General features: G+C 38.2%; 1 long non-coding RNA gene across 1 annotated transcript in view; it reads left to right on the plus strand.

The window, feature by feature from the left end:
• The window catches only part of LOC128659409 (uncharacterized), an 84860-nt gene that overhangs the window by 34707 nt on the left and 27873 nt on the right, over positions 1-22280 (plus strand). Inside the window, exons 3-5 of the long non-coding RNA XR_008402370.1 lie at positions 2776-2844; positions 19198-19338; positions 21602-21703. This is a non-coding gene — a long non-coding RNA (uncharacterized LOC128659409). The remainder of the gene's footprint in view (positions 1-2775; positions 2845-19197; positions 19339-21601; positions 21704-22280) is intronic.

Raw genomic sequence — 22280 nt, forward strand, 5'->3', positions numbered from 1 at the left:
TGTTGTGAATTCTTAGCAATTGGGTAGGTAGTTACCAAAAGTTGCATGGCCTCTCCGTTTTCACCCCTCCATTTGTCTGTATATACCATCACTTTTCACTTCATTCTTGTTTTGCACGTCTGCATATACAACTGTGGAAAGGATTCCTACAGTTCTTCATTGCTTCAAATAAAGAATTATTTACCGGTTGGATCTTCCGTATGTTACAGAAGCCCAACCTTGATGGATGAGCTACATCAGCTCATCTGAAAAGATTTCAGTTTGTGTTTGCATCAGCAAACATTTCATTCTGTGACTGCCAACTGTGTTCACAGGCTGTGGGAGCAGAGTGCGGCTGTTCATACATTCTGTGCTCTTGGGAAGCGGAAGCAGAGTGCAATCGGTTCCTTTGGCCATGCATAGTTAGGGAAATTGCTTTTGGCACACTTTTCCCTTGTGTGATGATGTCATAGCATGTGTTGTGAATTCTTAGCATTCGGGTAGGTAGTACCCAAAAGAAAAATGATCTCCCCCTACATTCACTACCATTTGGATCTTCAGCGTGTAACAGATGACCGACCTGGATGGAAGAGCTACAATAACTCCTCTAAAAAGACTTCGGTTTGTGTTTGCATCGGCAAACATACTTTCAATTACTACTACTACTTTTCACTTCATTCTTGTTTTGTACGTCTGCATATACAACTGTGGAAAGGATTCCTACAGTTCTTCATTGCTTCAAATAAAGAATTATTTACCGGTTGGATCTTCCGTATGTTACAGAAGCCCAACCTTGATGGATGAGCTACATCAGCTCACCTGAAAAGACTTCAGTTTGTGTTTGCATCAGCAAACACTTTCAATTTGATCTACCAGGCATTTTCTTTGCCCGGTGCTCATGCCTTTTATGGCTTGAGCGCTGACCCAGTGTTAATGTTTACTTCATGTGCTATCTCTCTGAGCCTAAGGGAAATAGTTAGGGATATGTCTTCTCAACATGGGTTGCAGGTAAACATTTCATTCTGTGACTGCCAACTGTGTTCATGGGCTGTGGGAGCAGAGTGCGGCTGTTCCCACATTCTGTGGTCATGGGAAGTGGAAGCAGAGTGCAATCGGTTCCTTTGGCCATGCATAGTTAGGGAAATTGCCTTTGGCACACTTTTTCCTTAAGGGATGATGTGATAGCATGTGTTGTGAATTCTTAGCAATTGGGTAGGTAGTTACCAAAAGTTGCATGGCCTCTCCGTTTTCACCCCTCCATTTGTCTGTATATACCATCACTTTTCACTTCATTCTTGTTTTGCACGTCTGCATATAGAACTGTGGAAAGGATTCCTACAGTTCTTCATTGCTTCAAATAAAGAATTATTTACCGGTTGGATCTTCCGTATGTTACAGAAGCCCAACCTTGATGGATGAGCTACATCAGCTCATCTGAAAAGATTTCAGTTTGTGTTTGCATCAGCAAACATTTCATTCTGTGACTGCCAACTGTGTTCACAGGCTGTGGGAGCAGAGTGCGGCTGGTCCTACATTCTGTGCTCTTGGGAAGCGGAAGCAGATTGCAATCGGTTCCTTTGGCCATGCATTGTTAGGGAAATTGCCTTTGGCACACTTTTCCCTTGTGTGATGATGTCATAGCATGTGTTGTGAATTCTTAGCATTCGGGTAGGTAGTACCCAAAAGATAAATGATCTCCCCCTACATTCACTACCATTTGGATCTTCAGCGTGTAACAGATGACCGACCAGGATGGAAGAGCTACAATAACTCCTCTAAAAAGACTTCGGTTTGCATCGGCAAACATACTTTCAATTACTACTACTACTTTTCACTTCATTCTTGTTTTGCACGTCTGCATATACAACTGTGGAAAGGATTCCTACAGTTCTTCATTGCTTCAAATAAAGAATTATTTACCGGTTGGATCTTCCGTATGTTACAGAAGCCCAACCTTGATGGATGAGCTACATCAGCTCACCTGAAAAGACTTCAGTTTGTGTTTGCATCAGCAAACATTTCATTCTGTGACTGCCAACTGTGTTCACAGGCTGTGGGAGCAGAGTGCGGCTGGTCCTACATTCTGTGCTCTTGGGAAGCGGAAGCAGAGTTCAATTGGTTCCTTTGGCCATGTATAGTTAGGGAAGTTGCCTTTGGCACACTTTTCTCTTATGTGATGAGCTGATAGGATGTGTCATGAATTCTTAGCAATTGGGTAGGTAGTGACCAAAAGATTAATGGTTCCTCCATTTTATTTTCGATCTCTGAAATCTTCTTTTTCATCTGCTACATGAATTTTACTTGTTTTTTGAGCCTTTCAACTGTGGAAAGGACTCGTACAGTTAATTATTGCCTTAAATATGTGAGGTGTGTGGGCATATCTGTACGCATGGGCATGTTTGTATGCATGGACATGTGTGGGCACGGTTGCGGTCATAGGTGTGGGCATGTGCATATTTGTGGGCGTGGGAATGTGTGGGCAGGGTCATGTGTGTGCGTGGTCATGGTCATATGTGTGTGCGTGGGCATCTGTGCACGTTGTCATGGGTGTGGTCATGGGCATGTGTATAGTATTTATGTATGTTTTCCTAACACTAAAATTCCACAAATCAAAATGTGCTTTTTGTTCAACTGCTTAATCTATTGTTCGAATGTAAAGACATTTGTTTACTTTTCACGTTAATTTTTTTTTCATGCAGATATAGAAAAGGCAACTTTAACTTTGTACATTTGATGCGCCTAAAGTATCAAGTTTTCTGGCTTCTTACGTTAAGGATTTTTACCTTTATTTTCCAGATTGCAGAGAACTTGATCAAACGCTTTCATGCAACTATTCCTTGATGGGAACTTGTGACATCATGCCAAGTAAGAATGAGCTGTTGACAGGGTACCATATGCAAGTTATAGTTCTTAAAATGTCAATGTTTACACGTTTTCTTTAAAATGGTCAACAAACTGACCACATCAGTGACTTATTTTTTATCTTGTGTATTGTGTTAGCATTGGAACATAATGTGGTGGTGCAGATGCTGATGTTTCTAGCATTCTACTTTTTTAGGGATTTTCTTGGTTTTAAAGGACATAATAAAATGCTACCCCTCTATAGAAAACAAGGGTTGGTTACTCTGTTTCTCTACAGGTCCCTGTCAGAAGTAGGATGAATCTGTCACACCTGAGAAGCTGTTCCTTCCCTGCAGCTGGATCCACAGGTAAGTGCTATTGCCTTCTAGAGTTATTATTTATTTGTATAGCGCCGCCAAATTCCGTAGCGCTGGGTACAATGATAGGGGTATACAATGACAAAGATTTGTGATAAAATACAAAACTAAACAAATCTAGTACAGGAGGAAGAGGGTTTACAAATTTTTTGTGTGCAGATATTTATGAACAGGTAATTAGTGAAGCAAAATTCAGCTAGCGTAACTATTCACTCCTAAGTTGGAGTCCCACTTTTCGCGGGATACACTTAGCTGTAAAGATATTATATCCAATCCAACAATCCTGCTTAGTAGACAGATCTTACGTGCAGAGGTAATCCATACCACATAAACAACACATATAATATAAGTGACTGTTGTAAAATATACTTAATAATGCACAATGGCATGAAGCCAGGTAAGTATCGTATCACTCACCCTCCTTGTACGTAGCGGTATTCGTGCCTCTGTCACACACACAACAGGTGAGTATTACTGTTGTAGGCTGTTCTGAACTCCGGAACTATTCAGGCTCTCCTGAACCCGTAACAAAGCAAAAAGTGTAAGTTTAAAACAGATTCACAGTTCCAGGGTAGAAAGGAGAGAGAGAGGTAAGGTTTCCAGTATATTAAAACATGTACTTTATTGATATATCCTAAAACAAACCGGCACAGCAAACAGTGAAATCCTTCTGCTGACGCGTTTCCTGCCTCACTGGCAGTTCATCAGAGCATACGGATAGTAACTTACACAGCTGTTTAATCACTTGCAACAATGTATAACAGACCAATCAGAAACAAGTTATCAGAGAAAACTTACACACCTAAAGCTAGTGTTCATTTAACCCTTGATAGTACAAGACTTAATAGTTATAAATTAACGATTAGTCAAACAATGAAATTATATACATTTGTAATTGAAAAACAGACTTTAAAAATAGAGAAATATTTTAAAAACATATGAATTGGGATACGATCATGGAATGTTTCCATCACAACAAAGAAAAAGTGGATTTTGTTTATCAGACTCTGGCACTTATGTATAACTAGTCAGATTCGTCTACACGCTTAGAGACAAAGAGGGACTAAGCCCGATACAATAATGTTAGAAAAATATAAATATATATATATCTGAATAGTATGCCTGTGGACTATTCTACAAGTATAAAAGATAAATACTAATTATAATAGCAAGTCTGCAGGCATAATTCTAAAGATATAGTCATGAATATAGCGTGTCATATTTTTTTATATATAAAAATATAAGACAAAATGGCAGAAATAATCTATATAGAAGGATATTAATGTATGCACAGAATCTATTCTAGGACAATATTATTAAACAATAATCAATGTGTGTTTGGTCTTCAACACCTGAAGACTGGTATGTTCCTAGATTAAGAAACTTAAAATAAAGCTTCCTTCTCTATAGTGGAACATATTAGTCACAACAACAAATGATCCACATTTAAAGAAGAACAGAGGGAGAAATCTTTATACTGACAAACAATGACAGTTTAGCCAATGTTATATAGTAATCTATTTGTCAATAAAAAGTTTCACGTCACTGATTTTGTTTATTCCACAAGGGTAACCAGTCTTAAGTGTATAGATCCAAAAGATCTCTCTTTTACTTAGGGCATGGTACCTATCACCTCCTCTAACTCCCAGAGTAACCTGTTCTATGCCTTGGAACTTAAAATGCTTCAATCTATTTTCATGTTGGAAAAAATGCTTAGCAACTGGTGTTTTAGGGGTCTCAGCCTCTAGGGACAGTAGATGTTCCCTAATTCTGTCTTTCAGATTCCTAGAGGTGAGACCCACATACTGAAGCTTACAGAACATGCATGTTACAAGATAGACTACAAATGTTGAATTGCAGTTGATCTTGTCCTTTATTCTATATGTCTTACCAGTGTTGGTGGATTTGAATGCGTCTCCTATAATGACATATTCACAAGTTTTGCACGGTTTTCCTCCACATCTGTGAAAAACCCTACATTAGTAGGTAACCACTGACTAAGTGTGACTGTTCCAGAATTTAATTTTGGTCCAAAGTTTTTTCTTAAGTCATCTCCAATGGTGTCAGATCTACTAGCAATAAAATTACAACTTTTAGAAATGTCTTGAAGATCTATATCTCTCTCAAGTAGTGGTAGTCTAGTTTTAATTATGCTACATACCTCACTAAACTGTTTACTATATCTAGTGATAAAATTAACGCCTTCTCTCTTTTTGCTTTTATTATCTGTACTTGTTTTGTCTTTCAATAGATCTTTTCTATTGAAAGTAGACACCAAAGTTGATATTTCTTGCAATTTAGTTTCATCATATCCTCTATCTATCAGACGTTTCGTTAGGCTATCTGCATGTTTCCAATAATCTTGTAAATTTGTGCAGTTTCGTCTAAGCCTAATGTATTGTCCCTTCGGTATCCCTTTCTTAAGATGACCTGGGTGTGAGGAGTCTGCTCTCAGAATCGTATTACCACTGATCTCCTTCCTATACACTTCTGTAATCAACTCACTGTTATTGTGTTTTAGGAGTACATCCAAGTAAGGTATACTAGTGTCTGATGTACTATAGGTGAACCTTACATTTTGGTCATTGAGGTTAATAAACTCAACAAATTGCTCAAGTAATTTGATGTCGCCGTCCCAGATCAGAAGGACATCATCTATGTAGCGTGTGTACAGTGTTATGTTCCTCTGAAAGGGATTGCAGACATCAAAAATTTTCATCACTTCAAAATTGGCTAAAAAGAGGTTTGCGACTTCCGGGGCGGAGCTTAGAGAGTCAGGCAGGCTGGAGCCCGACTCGCTAGCTAAGCGTTTCTTTCAAGCCGCAGTGCCGCTTTTCCTTGCCGGGAAGGAGGACCGATTCCCGTGCGGATACCGAGCCGTGATTCGGCCCATTGGCACAGAAGTCCCTGAGAGGCGTTAGGCCGATTCGCCACGGCCACAGCTTGTGTGTTGGAGTCCTTCCGGTCCACCTGAGAGATACCGTCGAAGGTCCCACAGCGTCTAGAGCCATCAGACAGACGCCACACTAAAGCGAGCCTAATTGCTACAATTTTCAAGAAAAAGTGCTTTCTACAGACAAGAAGCCACAGCTCCAATATCAAATGGTAAAGCTATAATAGCCGTAGGTCAACCAAAGATGTACAGACGCGATGTATAGTACCGGTGTTGCCGGCCACAGTAAAAACTGCTAAAATCTAAAGCGGGAGGCCACTCTGCTGTCCGGCTCCCCCGAGGGAGGGGTGAAAGGCCGGGAAATAGCGCCAGACGGTGCATATATCACGTAAGAGCTGCAGACGACCTGTAAAATCCCTGCTACCTGTTGCCTACTCCAAGTCGGATAAATCTTTCTCTGGTCGGAGGTGTAGTTGGATTAAAGAGAGGCACCGGACAGGGAGTCATTCCGATAAGGAAAAGTTATAACCTGCTGCCCTGGACCGGCTCTCCTTATTTTTCCGTTGGGAAGTGGTAATTCTATTACCTCGTATCTAGCTCACGGCACATAAGAAGAAATTCCGGATACCAGTTTTCTATCCTAAGCCCGTTAAACCTCCCCCCCGTCTGATCTGGGGCCGGATCAAAGAGAGTCACCGGGCAGGGAGACATCTCGTCAAGGAAAGCTATAATTTGCCGGCCTGGCCCGGCTCCTCTTACCTTTCATGAGTTAGTGCCTACATTCCTACGCTTCAATCGGCTGGCGGTGCAGGAGTGCCGCTCACCTCTTCTGGCATGACATTATTAGTTGGACCTTACTTATCCTTACTACAAAAGAAGAAGTACCTGTTCTATCTTGGTCTACGCAAGTATCTGAGCCATTCTGGCCTTTATTAAGACTTTGTTTTTCTGACATTTTCAGCTTAAACTGAATTGACTCTAGTTCACTTTTTCACTGAATATTGGGTTGCTATCTTCAATGATTTCTTTGTTTTTCTTTTCTTTTTTTTTTCCTGCTGCATTTTTTATCTTATTTCTTTTTTTTTTTTTTTTTTGTTAGATACTTGAAGGCAAAAAATCATATAAAATCATGTTTATAATCTTATCGTTTTCATAGAAAATGCTCATAATGCTCATAATACAATAGAGGTGATGTACAGATGTTAAACCGTTTGCACTGTTCCTATTTGAGGTACTTAGTAAATCTTGGGACAGAAACTAATAATATTAATAAGTTTGTAATTGGGAGTGTTAACAGCTGCTGTCCGGGTCTTGTATACTGGGGTATTGGTTCATGTGTTTTCTCTGATTTTCATCTATCTATGATTTATCCCCTGACCTATAAGGTTAATTAAGATATTTCTGATATACATACTACAGAACCTGTTATTAATTGACAGATAAAGGTTTTCTCAAAGGTATAAGATATATTGTGGTCTCGAAATTGAACATACACATATTTGTCACAATATAAGCAGTATCACCACATTATTACCCATATTATCTGCATATTCTCCCATTGCCACTTAGAAGTCCAGAGTTGTTAGTCTAGAAGCTATTGAGGTGACTTAGCAAAATCTGTTGCTCCCCCGTTGTATGTTGTTACCCAACTCTTGCAGGCTTTAAAAAACACCTCACTATTTGAAAAAAAAAAAAGAAAAAAAAAAAAGGAAGAAAAAGGAAAAAAAAAAAAAAAAAGGGGAAGGAAATACACTTAACATATTCTTTTTTTTTGGTCTAGACACACAAAATTATTTTTTTCTTTTTTTTCCTTTATGGTTTAAATACTTTTTGATCTCACCCCCCCTATTCAGGGTATCACACGTTATCTTATTAATTTTTAGACACAATAACACTAAGAATCACGTACTTAATGGAAAAATTTGTCACCCAGGTGAAACACAATTCACCCATAATGCCTGCCAAAACTAAGGACAAAAGAAATAAACTAACGGAGGTTAGCTCAGACTCCTCTCTAGAAACCCAGACAAACCCTTTTGATACACAATTACTAATAACACAACTGAGTCAATTGTTTATACCCCAATTTGATGTTATCAAAAAAGACCTATCAAATATTACATCTAGGCTCGAGGTAATCTCCTCAGAAGTGAAACAGTTCGCTTCTAGAATTACAGAGGCTGAAACCAGAATTTCAGACTTAGAAGATCTGGTAAACACACAAGAAAATATATTACAAAAACAAGGTGACAAAATCTGTAGTTTACAAAATCGCCTGGAGGATCTAGAAGATCGCTCCAGGCGTAACAATATTAGAATTGTCGGCTTACCCGATACCCCAGAATTTGAGGACCTGTTGCATTTTTCTTCAACAGTCCTCCCTCAAGCTTTAGGATTCCCCCCCCCACCTTCTCCCCCTGTCAATAGAAAGAGCCCATCGAATAGGCCCTAGAAGAGTCAACCAAGATGGATCACCTAGAAATAGAATCTGTATTTTTAAAACCCTTAGATTTCAGGATAAAATTCAAATCCTTAAATTATTTAAAAAATTAGAAACATTCACTATAGCAAGCAAGAAGATTCTGTTATTTCAGGATTTCTCTAATGAAACTGCTCTCAAGAGAAAAAGTATGGCCCCCTTCTGTACCCAATTGATTAATAAAGGAGAAAATGCACGGATGGCATATCCTGCAAGGATTATAATTTTGAAGGAAGGTAACAGGATATCTCTTGGTTCTGTAGAAGAAGCGCAGAAATATCTCTCAGATGGCTCCTAATGTTAATTTTAAGTTCAGTATCTTATTTGTTCTATTTTTTTTTTTTTTTTTTTTTTTTTTTTTTCTCCTTCTTTTCCTCTCTCTCTCTCTCCCCCTTTCCCCCCCCCACCCTATTGCCTCCAGCTATTGGTAGATATATTTGTGAATTTGAGTATTCCAATCTTAGCTGATGGCCACTACAGGATTTAACTTAGTTGAGGAATTTAAGCTCCTTTCCTGGAATGTAGGAGGAATAACCTCAGCAATAAAACGTAAGATAGTTATTCAAAGACTGGGGAAATTAAACCCCTCAATTGTTTTCCTACAAGAAACCCACCTTAAAGATGTTGAAATATCTAAACTTCAGTCTAAATGGGTTGGGGAAGTCATAGCAACCCCATGTGCCTCTAGAAAAAATGGAGTTGCAATTTTAATTAATAAAAATTTGACCTATAAGATTTTGAGTATAGAAAGGGACCCAGAAGCTAGATTTCTCTTAGTACAAATTCAAATCCATGAGGCCAGAATATTTTTATGCAATATATATGCTCCTAACAAATATTCATCCAAATTCTGGAAATTAATCCAGTCTAAACTATTTCCTCATATTAACCAAAATGTTATAGTCGGGGGTGATTTTAATATGTCTTTATCTACTGATCTCGATAGATTTGACACTAGAAATAAACAAGAATATGATCGGCAAGCTAAATATTTCAGATCCTTTTGCGATAAGATGAAACTTGTCGATATTTGGAGAATTAAAAATCCCGACTCTCGGAAATTTACTTGTGAATCCAAAACGTATAGGACATTTTCGAGAATCGATTATATTTTATTATCCGAATCTCTATCTATATTTAGGTCAACCCCCCAGATACATGATATTGTCATATCGGACCATGCTAGCATATCGATCCTGTTTCCCTCTCTAAGTCAACATAAGAGTAATAATTTCACGTTCTATTTTCCTAAATATCTGTACAATAATCCCAGATTTAAGATCTGGCTGAGACAAACTTGGAGAGAATACTGTGAAAACAACATAACTTATATTAATAAAATAGAGACTTTTTGGGAAACGGCTAAAGCAGTCATAAGAGGAGAGATAAAGGCTTATTTGAGTACCATAAAAAAGAAAGCGGCTGCACAAGAGACACTATTAGTAAATCGAATCAAAATTGCCTATGAAAGGTATAATAATCTACGTAATGACCAAAATTGGAAGAAATATATTGAAGCTAGGCAGGAAAGGGATATTGTAATAAAGCAAAAAATTCAAGAGGTTGAAACTAGAAATAATCTTCTTTTTAAAGGCTTTCATGGCTGTTCCGCTAAATTCCTAGCCAAATTAACCAGAAATAGGAAAAAGAAAAATTATATTCTGGCTATAAAGTCAGGTACTCAAAGATACGTGGACCCGAATAAAATTGTTAATTTTTTCCATACTTACTATCAACAATTATATGCTGGAATAGAACCAGATACAATCCAAGAAGATAGGTTTTGGTCCAGGATTAATCTTCCGAAAATGTTAGACACAGATATAACAATATTAAATGCCCCTATAACCCAAGAGGAAATTAGAAATGCTATAACCAAGTCTAAATTAAACAAGGCAGCGGGTCCCGATGGCATTCCAGCTGAATTTTTCAAAATTTTGTCGGAGGAAGTAGTAGAGTCTCTGGAAAAACTTTTTAATAATTATTTTACTAATGATCAACCAATTTCAAAATATTTTACTGCTGCAAATATTTCCTTAATCCTTAAAAAAGATAAAGACCCGGAAGACCCTGCATCTTACAGACCTATATCTGTTCTCAATACAGATTACAAAATATTAACGTCAATCATAGCTTCCAGGCTCTCTATTTCTTTCGATAAAATAATACATCCCGACCAAACAGGCTTTATGAGTTCTAGGAACTCCTCAAAAAGTATCCGCAAAGTACTTACATGTATAGATTACTTATATAATACTGATCCAACACAACTCACACAAGTTAAACAAGACAAAGCCCTAGTTAGCCTCGACGCCGAAAAAGCGTTTGACGCAATCGCCTGGAATCACCTATTTAGAGCGCTTGAACAATTTGGCTTTAGAAATCAATTTACCCGATTCATACATAATATCTATAGAAACCCAATTTCATATCTTTTAGTTAACTCTAATGTCTCTCCTGCGCTGACATTAGGTAGAGGTACTAGGCAAGGCTGCCCTCTCTCGCCATTTCTTTTCAATATAGCTCTCGAACCATTAGCAATTTGGCTTAGAGACGTTATTAGTGGTATCAGAATTGGCCCACAAGTTTTAAAACTTCTAATCTATGCAGATGACCACCTGATATTTTTAGGAGATCCTGTACAAGAAATTCCTGCTCTCTTAAATTGCCTAAGCACTTTTAGTTCATTTTCAGGTTATAAAATCAACTCAAAAAAAAGTGAACTAATGTGGATTAAAAAGGATAGCCGTGCCAAGTTTAACTTCCCGTTCCAAACATCAGAAACACTTAAATATTTAGGTATTTATATTCATCCCAATCCCAATTGCTGGTATCAGTTGAATTTTCCTCCCTTGATGAGGAAGATTAAAACTGATCTAGAAAATTGGACCTCTCTTCCTTTGTCGATTTCGGCGCGCGTTAGCCTTGTTAAGACAATCGTATTTCCTCGATTATTATATCCGCTTCAGAACCTACCCTTACTGATTCCTGCGATAGATCAACATAAATTATATTCTTTCTTCTCTAGATTTATTTGGAAAAATAAGAAACCACGTATTGCACTTAAAAAACTAATGAACTCACGTGATTCCACGGGACTAGCGTTGCCAAATATACAATATTACAATATCGCCTGCTTAGCTAAAATCGCCATAGACTGGTTAGCGGACACAAATATTTTTTCATGCTCGATAATGGAAAATTATATGATAACTCCCTTCTCTATTAAAGCTAGTTTGCACTGTCCAGTAAAGGAGTTACCCTATAATATCAAGGGATTGATAACTATAAATAACATTATTAGAGCTTGGCAGAAATTTTGCTCTATTACTGGTGTTGATTACTCTTTTTCCGAATTACTCCCAATAATTGGAGTGGTCGATTTCTCTCCTGGTTATTCCCAGGCAACTTTCAAGAATTGGATGGATAAAGGACTTATTAATATATATCAAATTTTTCATGAGGATGGCTATATATGTTCATTTGAGTCTCTTGTCACGCAATTTGATCTCTCCAGACAAGATATGTTTGCTTATTTTCAGATAAGACACTACCTCAATAGACATAATTGGGAGCTGGGTCGGTGCCTAGCGTGGTCCGATATTAAAAAATGTATTTTAAAATACAAAACGGGATCAACTTCAATCTCTCTCATGTATGACATTATGCTCAACAAACAGAATCTACTCAGTCTTAATGATATCTCTGCTTCATGGTCACAAGATTGTCCAAACTTGGAAGACGGAGAATTAAAGGATAGTTGTACTTTAGTAAACAAATGTCGAATTCCATCCAGCTGGAAAGAGTCTCATTTTAAAATCATAAATAGGTCATATATAACACCTGCTAGGCTGGCAAAAATGTATAGCTCACAATCCGCTAAATGCCCTCGATGTACATATTTCAAGGCAGACCTTTTACACATGTTTTACTATTGCCCAAAATTAAAACAATTATGGAATAAACTTGCCTTCTGGTTAAAAAAACACTATGCTACTGTAGTCTCATTTAACTCAGAAAATATCATTTTCTTAAATTTCCATGTCAATGATTCTCTTCTGAGATTAAAAACTTTAGTATCCATTATTATGTCTATTAGACATCTCATCACAAAAAATTGGAAATCAAAGTATGTACCCTCCTTCGCTATGGTTACGCAAGAGATACAGAATCAAATAATTTTTGAATCTTTTCACCTTAAATCCTCTAATGAAAAAAAAATAAAAAAATTCATTTTTGACTGGTTACCCATAATTAAGTCCTATACCTTATCCATCCAAAAACGTATCTTATTCCCTTTTTTAAGTTCAGATAGTTTTGCAGATTTTGTACTGCATGGTGATTTTCCGGCTTCATGGATTTCCAGTTATAGGGAATAGGAGCGCTATGAACCAAGATAAACGATCATTCATAATGATGGCTTTAACACTGATTGAGGGGGGAGGGGGCGAGGGGAGGGGGGGGGTTGGGGAGAGAGGAGGAACTTAATTTACTTTTTCTTTCCTTTTTCTTTTTTTAGGGAAACTAAATTAAGTAAGTGGTAAAAAATTATTTTTCTTTTTTTCAGTCCCAGCAAGTTAAAATGATGAGCTCTAGACTGTTAAGTTATTTACTTTTTGGGTCCTTATGGCTTAAGTGTATTAAGCTTAGATGATATTACGTATTATAAACCTCATTTGTGCCCTATTGGTTATTATTGTTTGAGTTAGTCTACACTATTTGAGCTATGATACCATGTCTAGTCGTCTTTTATTATTGTAATATTAAGTATAGTTTTTTTATTTAAAGACGTCTGAAAGACATGGGCTACTGGGCTTAGCTCATTGGTGTAATGATATAAACGGTCAATGTATGTCAATATTGTGTGTATGACATTAACTTTTTTTTTTTTTTTTTTTCTTATATAATGTATATATATTTGTATCTTTATCAAACCTGTCATTTTGCCTTGTATGGCATATTTTTATTAGAGATTTGTTTTTGTCTTTTTTGTTTTTTTACTTTCAATAAAAGAAAAATTACTAAAAAAAAAAAAAAAAAGAGGTTTGCATACGAGGGGGCGAATTTCGCCCCCATCGCTGTACCCCTCAACTGTAGAAAAAACTCCCCATTGAATATGAAATAGTTTCTATTCAGTAGAAAGTTAATAGCCTGTAAGATATAATCTATAAGCTTATCTTCATAGCCTGAATACCTCACGAGCATATTTTGTATAGCTTTAATGCCCAGAGTGTGTGGGATGCAAGAGTAGAGTGAGACCACATCTATAGTCACAAGATGATAGTCTTCACTCCACTTTACATCTTGCAATAATCTGATAAGATGTTTAGTGTCTCTGAGGAACCCTGGTAATGCTTGTACGATGGGTTGTAGTTGTGCATCAACCCATTGTCCAAGCCTTTCCCCCAGGGAGCCAATAGCAGAAATTATGCCCTGCTCCGGAGAGCTCACAGTCTATAGGTTTAGGGTGCAGAGACATAAGGTTGGGGTAGCTTGTTAAATCGGTTGTATTTGCAGCAGTGAGTCAGGCAGTTCATGTACATGTTTTAGTTTGGTTCGGATGCGGAATGGAGGAGAGATGGTAACACTCTCTGAATAGATGAGTTTTCAAGGATCGTCTGAAGCTATACAAGGTTGTAGACAGTCTAATGAAGCGGGGTAGAGAGTTCCAGAGGATAGGAGCAGCACGTGTGAAGTCTTGGAGGCGGGAGTGGGACGTAGAGATAACAGGAGTGTAGAGACGTAGGTCAGAGGTTAATCGAAGAGGACGGGATGGGGAATATTTCACGATAAGAGAGAAATATAGTTGGGAGTTACTGTTGAGTGCTTTGTAGGTTAGGGCTAATACTTTAAATTGTATTCTGGAGTGTATGGGGAGCCAGTGTAGAGACTGGCGGAGCAGCTGATGTAGATCGTTGACTTAGGTGGTTGGAAGGAGCCAGTACTTTGGAGGGTTAATCCTCTGGACAATTTAATGGGACAAATTTCTCCTTTAAAGGGACACTGTACCCCAAAAAATTATTTCGTGATTCAGATTGAGCATGAAATTTTAAGCAACTTTCTAATTTACTCCTATTATCAAATTTTCTTCATTCTCTTGGTAATCTTTATTTGAAATGTAAGTTCAGATGCCGGCCCATTTTTGGTGAACAACCTGGGTTGTCCTTGCTGATTGGTGGATAAATTCATCCACCAATAAAAAAATGCTGTCCAGAGTACTGAAACCAAAAAAAAGCTTAGATGCCTTCTTTTTCAAATAATGATAGCAAGAGAACGAAGAAAAATTGATAATAGGAGTAAATTAGAAAGTTGCTTAAAATGTCATGCTCAATCTGAATCATGAAAGAAAAATTTTAAGTACAGTGTCCCTTTAATAATTATGGGGGTATCAGTTAAGCAGCTCTGCAGGGCACTGAAATGCTTAGGAACTCAAGGGGTTAATGGTTTTATCCCCTGTGTATGAGTCTAGCTTGAGAGGTTTTAATTGGGCTTATGGATTTATTGTCCTAATAGTGTTCTGAACGTTTGATTAAAAGAGGGACCTAATTATTTATGCATTTGTGTAGCATTTTCACTGTGTGAGGATTACAGTTGCACTTTTCATTAGGGAAATTGCGCGCCGTCTAGTTTGTCAGTTAGTACTTGGAGTGTGGCGCATCAGTTTTTTTTCCCTATGTGATCACGTTATCCCTCTCCGCTCTTCCATTTTGGCTTCTCTTCACTGCCGGCTGGGAGAGCGGAGCGTCTCTGCATTTGCTCAATTGTCTGAGTTGAAGAGATCTATTCTTTAGTTTTACTAGTGGGTTCCTGGTCACCGGGTTGGTAAGTTTCCTCAGTGGATCTGAGGTATAGCAGTGCCTTATTTTTTCTTAGGACTAGAAGTCCAAATTACTATAATTATTCACTATTTCCTGGAGGTTTATTATTGTAACCTAGGACATTTTTATAAATGTATAATGTAGTTCTTGTTCTATTTTTATTGGTCTTAATTACTGTTGGGAACTTTATCTAGTAAGAATACAAGGATAAAGTCCTTGAATTGTATTTTGACAAATGTTTATTGCTTGGAGGCTCAGATTATTCCTCCTGTGCAGTTCTGCTCCACATGTTTAAATAAAACACTGTCTAAAATAAAGATTCCCTCTCAGAGCCATCAGTCTCTCAGGATAATGTTGACCGTGCCATGCCTCAGCTTTCTCATCAAACGTCTCAAGCTTTAGTGGTTTCACATGTAGTGCTCTGCGTTACCTTTTCAACCTGTTCCTGGGGGGGTATATTTACCAGGAGATTTTGCTGCACAACTAACGTCTGTGGTTTCTGCAGCCATATCTGCTTTACCTATTGCTGGTAAGAGAAAGAGGAAGTCTAAGAACGTATCCAATTCTAAGAGTTCTGATTCCGCCAAGGCTGCGTTAGTAAGTCTATCTGAGGAGGATCATTTTGAGGGAGAGATCTTCAATTCTGAAACTGCAGTTGCTAGTACAGCAGATTCAGAGTAGGTTAATATTAGATTTAAGCTTGAGCACCTCTGTTTACTCTTGAAGGAGGGTGCTAGTTACTTTGGATGACTCCAACTTTACTGTTGCTGAGACTCCTAAGAGGTATAATAAACTTTACAGAGTTTAACGTCAAACCTTCATCTGTGGAGGTTTTTTCTATTCCAGACCACATGTCTGACATTTATAACTTATGAATGGGAAAAGCCAGGAATTCCTTTTTTCCCCGTCTCCTGTTTTTAAAAAGTTATTTCCTGTTGCGCACAATGGGTGACCTGTGGTGCACGGTGCCTAAGGTAGAGGGTGCTATATTCACTCTAGCCAAGAGAACCACTATTTCTCTTGAGGATGGTTCCTCTTTTAAGGACCCTATGGATAAGAAACTTGAAGCTTACTTAAGAAAGATGTTTCTTCATCAGGGTTTGCCCGTATTGCGACAGTTGCTGGTGCAGCTTCTTATTGGTGTGACTCCTTTTCTGACCTAATTTCGGAGGAGACTACCATTAAAGGAGATCCAGGATAGGATCAAAGCTCTAAAGCTGGCTAATACCTTTTATCTGTGACGCCAGCATGCAAGTTGTTAGGCTGGGAGACGAAATTTCCAGTTTCACGGTTTTAGCTCTCAGGGCTCTGTGACTAAAGTCTTGGTCTGCGGATGTAACATCCAAGTCAAAACTTCTGTCTTTACCTTTTTTCAGACGTCATTTGGTTTGGCTGAGATCATTTCCAAAGTTACTGGTGGAAAGGGATCTTTCTTACCTCAGGACAAGAACGGTCGCCAGAATTCTAATTTTTCGTTCGTTTCACAACTTCAATGGACAAAAGCCTTCCTCCTCTTCTTAAAACTTGGAGCAATCCAGGACTTCATAGAGGTCCTGTCAACCTTGGAATAAGAGGAAGCAATCCAAGAAACCTTCCTCTAAGTCAGCTGTGGAAGTAGTATCCCAGGGATACAGGATAGGGTTCAAGTCTTGTCCCCACAGGGGCATATTTATCCTGTCAAGGTTATCTGCAAACCAGGTGAAGAGAGAGGCCTTCTTGAAGGGCCTTGCTACCCAAATGTTGAAACACTTGAAAGTGATGCAGCATAGCTGTAAAAAGCAGACTAGAAAATATCACCTGAACATCTTTATGTAAAAAAGAAATATATTTTACCTCAAAGTATTCACACCCCATTGTAAAGAACTTTAAGCAGCAAATCAATATGCCTGTCAAAGGATAGGCAAGGGAGTGAGCCTCGTGCACACTCATGTTTCCCTATTCAGTTTAAGAAAGTCTACTATGAAATCTCATGAGATCACAGTAAAAGAGTTCATGACCACAGCACTGCTGATGCTGATTGGCTGCTGTTCATTTCTTCCTATTTTTTTATTTTAAGCTGCAGCTGGGAACATGCACAGATACTGATATAAAAATCCAGTATAAAACGGTTTAAAAACTTACTTAAAAGCTCTGTTTAGCTCTGTTGAAAAGGTAGCTGGAAAGTCCACTGCAAGTGGGAAATAAGACACTCCCCCCTCTCCCTTCTTTTGCATATGAAAATACCCTTTACACAAGCAGGAGGAAGCTGGAGTAGGTAGCTGACGGTATTCTCCTAAAACGTTGGGGCTTGGTTAGGAGTCTGAAAATCAGAGCAATGTTATTTAAAAATAAGCAAACAAAAATTTTTATGGGCTATATAAATAGATTATTTACAAAACATTTATGCAAAGAAAAAATGTGTATAATGTCCCTTTAAAGGGACAGTCTAGTCAGAATTAAACATTCATGATTCAGATAGTGCATGCAATTTTAAACAACTTTCCAATTCAATTTGCTTTGTTCTTTTGGTATTCTTATTTGAAAACTAACCTAGGTAAGCTCATATGCGAATTTCTAAGCCCTTGAAGGACTCCTCTTATCTGAATGTATTTGAGTTTTCCACTCCTAGAGGACGTTAGTTCACGTGTTTCATATAAATAACATTGTGCACACAGCCGTGGAGTTATTTAAGAGTAAGCACATTTATTGCCTGACCTGCAAGTCTGTCAAAAGATCTGAGATAAGGAGGCAGTCTTCAGAAGCTTAGATGCAAGTTAATCGGAGGTAAAAAGTATATTTCTATAACAGTGTTGGTTATTATGCAAAACTGGGGAATGGATTATAAAGGGATTATCTACCCTTTTAAACAATAAGAATTCTTGAGCAGTCTGTCCCTTTTTTAAAAGAGCCATAATAAAAGATTCTGTTTTGTAGATGTACAATATTTTACTAACACATTAAAAGCTAATGGCTTTTATTTTGATTAAGCAACTACAAGTATATGAAATCATTAAAGGGACAGTATACACCAATTTTCATATAACTGCATGCAATAGACACTACTATGAAGAAGAATATACACAGATACTGATCTAAAAATCCAGTATAATTTGTGTTACAAACTTACTTGGAAGCTCCCAGTTTAGCACTGTTGATGAGGTAGTCTGGGACACCCACTGTATGGAGCTTGGTAGACAAAAAATGCAAATACTTTTCCTTGTGCAGTGCACCAGCATTCTCTAACACTGCTCAGTTTCTGAGCATGGATGAATAAACCAGACAGTCTGCTTATGAGCAGGTGTACATAGGTCATACGACTGGCCTGCTTATTGGTCTTTGAAAGTTGATTTCAGAGGGCGCTGGAAAGCTTATAAATTTAAAAGGTAAATAACTTAAAAATGGAGAAAAAAGTAATAATGGATGTTAATTATAAAAATGTAAATGTCAAGTTAATTTTTTTAATGGTTTTTGTTCCCGAAATGACTGTTCGTTTTGAGTCCAAAAACTTTCTGTATAGGTTGGGATACCACAGGCTAAATCAGCTATTTCAGATGCCAAAATAAGGGTATAAACTAGCTACTTGTAAACAACTCAATGCACTCCAGCAGGTAAAATAGATAATTTTGAACAAATTAAATGGGAAAACATCTTTTTGAGTAAACTGTCCCTTTAAGTATGTATGAATATTTTCTCTCACAGGCTAAAGAATGATTTCTCAAATTATTATAATCACTTTGTATACTGTTTCCATATCCAGACTACCTCTGCTAGGTTACTTCTCTAATTGGAATCTAGAACATAGATGTATTAAGTCTGTTTTGTCTCTTCTAGCTGGCTTGTTTGGAATAACTGTTCAGCTCAAAAATGGCTCCAGTGGTTAGACGGATGATGGCACGGCAGAATGGCTTTATGGAAACTTCAAGCATATGACGGCTTACATTTCTTCCACATGGTTATGAGGCCAGTTTGCAGGTAAGTACAGGTTATTAATATGTAGGTGTTACATGGTCATTGGCAGACGTTACAGTGAGCTCTCTGCACATGGTGGCAGCTGTAGTTTGTGGACACTAAGAGCAGTCCGCGGCTGCTCCTGGTGCCCGTGACTACAGCTGTAAAGCTACGGGTGGGGAGTAAACTGTTTCTGAAGCCTCTGCACATGTAACTAGTCTAAAATAATTAATTACTGCCTCTAGCATGGCATTTTATTTCCTCCTATTTTCAATGGCTGCTTAACAGCATAATTTACTTCTCTCCCGTTAAGCCCAACATGGTCACTGGCAGATGTTACGGTGAGCTCTCTGCACATGGTGGCAGCTGTAGTTTGCGGACACTAAGAGCAGTCCGCACCTGCTCCTGGTGCCCGTGACTACAGCTGTAAATCTATGGGTGGGGTGTAAACTGTTTCTGAAGCCTTTGGACATGTACTAGTCTAAAATTAATTACTGCCTCTAGCATGGCATTTAATTCCCCCTCCCTATTTTCAATGGCTGCTTAACAGCATAATTTACTTTCTTCCCTCCTGATAGCCCTAACATGGTCACTGGCAGACGACGTAGTGAGCTCTCTGCACATGGTGGCAGCTGTAGTTTGCGGACACTAAGAGCAGTCCGCACCTGCTCCTGGTGCCCGTGACTACAGCTGTAAATCTATGGGTGGGGTGTAAACTGTTTCTGAAGCCTTTGGACATGTACTAGTCTAAAATTAATTACTGCCCCTAGCATGGCATTTAATTCCCCCCCCCCCCCCCCTATTTTCAATGGCTGCTTAACAGCATAATTTACTTTCTTCCCTCCTGATAGCCCCAACATGGTCACTGGCAGACGTTGTAGTGAGCTCTCTGCACATGGTGGCAGCTGTAGTTTGCGGACACTAAGAGCAGTCCGCACCTGCTTCTGGTGCCCGTGGCTACAGCTGTAAGGCTATGGTGGGGCGTAAACTGTTTCTGAAGCCTTTGGGCATGTATAGTCTAAAATAATTACTGCCTCTAGCATGGCATTTCATTTCCCCCTATGTTCAATGGCTGCTTAACAGCATAATTTACTTCTGTCCTGTTAGACCGAACATGATCACTGGCAGATGTTACAGTGAGCTCTCTGCCCATGGTGGCAGCTGTTTTTATGGACATGTGGAGCAGTGCGTGCCTGTGCCCATGGATACAGCTGTAAAGCTATGGTGGATTGTAAATTGTCTCTTGATGCCTATGAGCATGATAATTTTAAAATAAAATAATTTTATTGCCTCTAATATAGCATTTTCATTTTCCCTTTTTCCCTTATTTTTCAAAGTAAAGTTTGTGACTTTATAGTCTATATTAAATAAAAATAGCCTAATGCATTTTCTTCTATTAAAGTACTTTTTAAGCCCATCATGGTCATTGGCAGACGTTGCTGTGAGCTCTCTGTCATGGTGGCAGCTGTGCTTGTGGACACTTGGAGCAGTCCGCACCTGCTCCCAGTGCCCATGAGTACAGCTGTAAAGCTATGGTGGATTGTAAATGGTCTCTGAAGCCTTTGGACATGCAGTAAAGATATAATAATCCCTAAATATATCAATATTTTAATGACAATTATATATTATTTCCATTAACCTTTATATGACCACTTAAAAAATGGAGTATCGCACCTTTTTAAAGTACTCTAAGGACCCTTGTCTTGTTTTTTCTACATGACTGCTTCACACATGCTATATTCAAGTAACTCCTCTTTGGCAAAGATCTCTCTTCTCCATACATGTTCATTAGCAGTAGGTACAGTAAACGCTCTTCATAGCAGCGGTGTCTTTGGGAAGTGGAAGCAGAGGGCCCCTGCTGAAGCTACCCAAGGCTAGTTTTATACTGTGGTACATTACAAGTTTGTCTCCTCAGCCTTAGGTCATGCTCCCCATCATATGTCCCATGCAAGCCCAACCCAGAAAATGCACAGCTAACATTCATGGTAAACTCTATTCTGTTGCATTTATTATTGCTCCCTTTTTTAGACTTTTTTTTAATATTTGTTGCATTTATGAAATTATGATATGGAGCGACTGTTAGGCTGTAGTTTTGAAGCATTTGGTCATATAACTAACCACTTAAACCTATAAATCTCCTTCTATATTGTACAGCCCAGAATATAGACCTTAACACTTTATGTTCATATTTAATGTTTGAGTATTAACTATAAGCAAGGTAAACTTATCACAATGTCCTGTTTCTTACGTTAAGTAGTATGTATTTTTTTTTCCCCCGTATCTGCAGGTGATGCTAAAGTTATCAGATCTACAGCACCCGTTGACATACAGCCAACACGTGTCTAGTTCATTGTCAAAAGAAATGTTTGTGCCTCTCTTGTTACAACAGGTAAGAGTTAAATTGTTGTAAAGACCTTAAATTCATAGTATTTGAGCCGTTTCCTGTATAACAGTAGATAATTTTTGTTGCATTGTTATTTTAGTATAATTAGTGATAATAGTCAAACCATGGCATTTTAAGACTAACAACCCTGCATTAATGTGTGTTTAACACGCAAGTTGTCAACACAAAGTAGAAGCACTTTGAACCAGCAAAGCAGTGCTGGTCCCAATTGGTAGCACTAGTTTAACATCTGCGCGACTGGTGCTATTGATTGTATCTGCTTGGGCTAGCAGTACTCTGTGTGACTTTAAACGTCTTTTTACCCTTTACAGGTGCTAAACACCTAGCTTTGGAGCATGTAATTTTACCACACTAATGACCCTGTAATGTTGTCCACTTGTCCTTGCATTGTCTTTCTGTGGTTTGACTGTACTTTTAATTTCAATATACTTTTATCCTTAAAGGAATAGGGAAAGCAGTTGTTAGTCCTAGGTTATATCTATCTTTTTTTAAAGGGGCATTACATGGTATTTTCTGGGTCAATATAGCTTTTTTTTTTTTTTTTAAGACCAAAGAAACAATG

This window comes from Bombina bombina, chromosome 5 (genome assembly GCF_027579735.1).
Source record: "Bombina bombina isolate aBomBom1 chromosome 5, aBomBom1.pri, whole genome shotgun sequence".
In the NCBI taxonomy this organism is placed as follows: domain Eukaryota; kingdom Metazoa; phylum Chordata; class Amphibia; order Anura; family Bombinatoridae; genus Bombina; species Bombina bombina.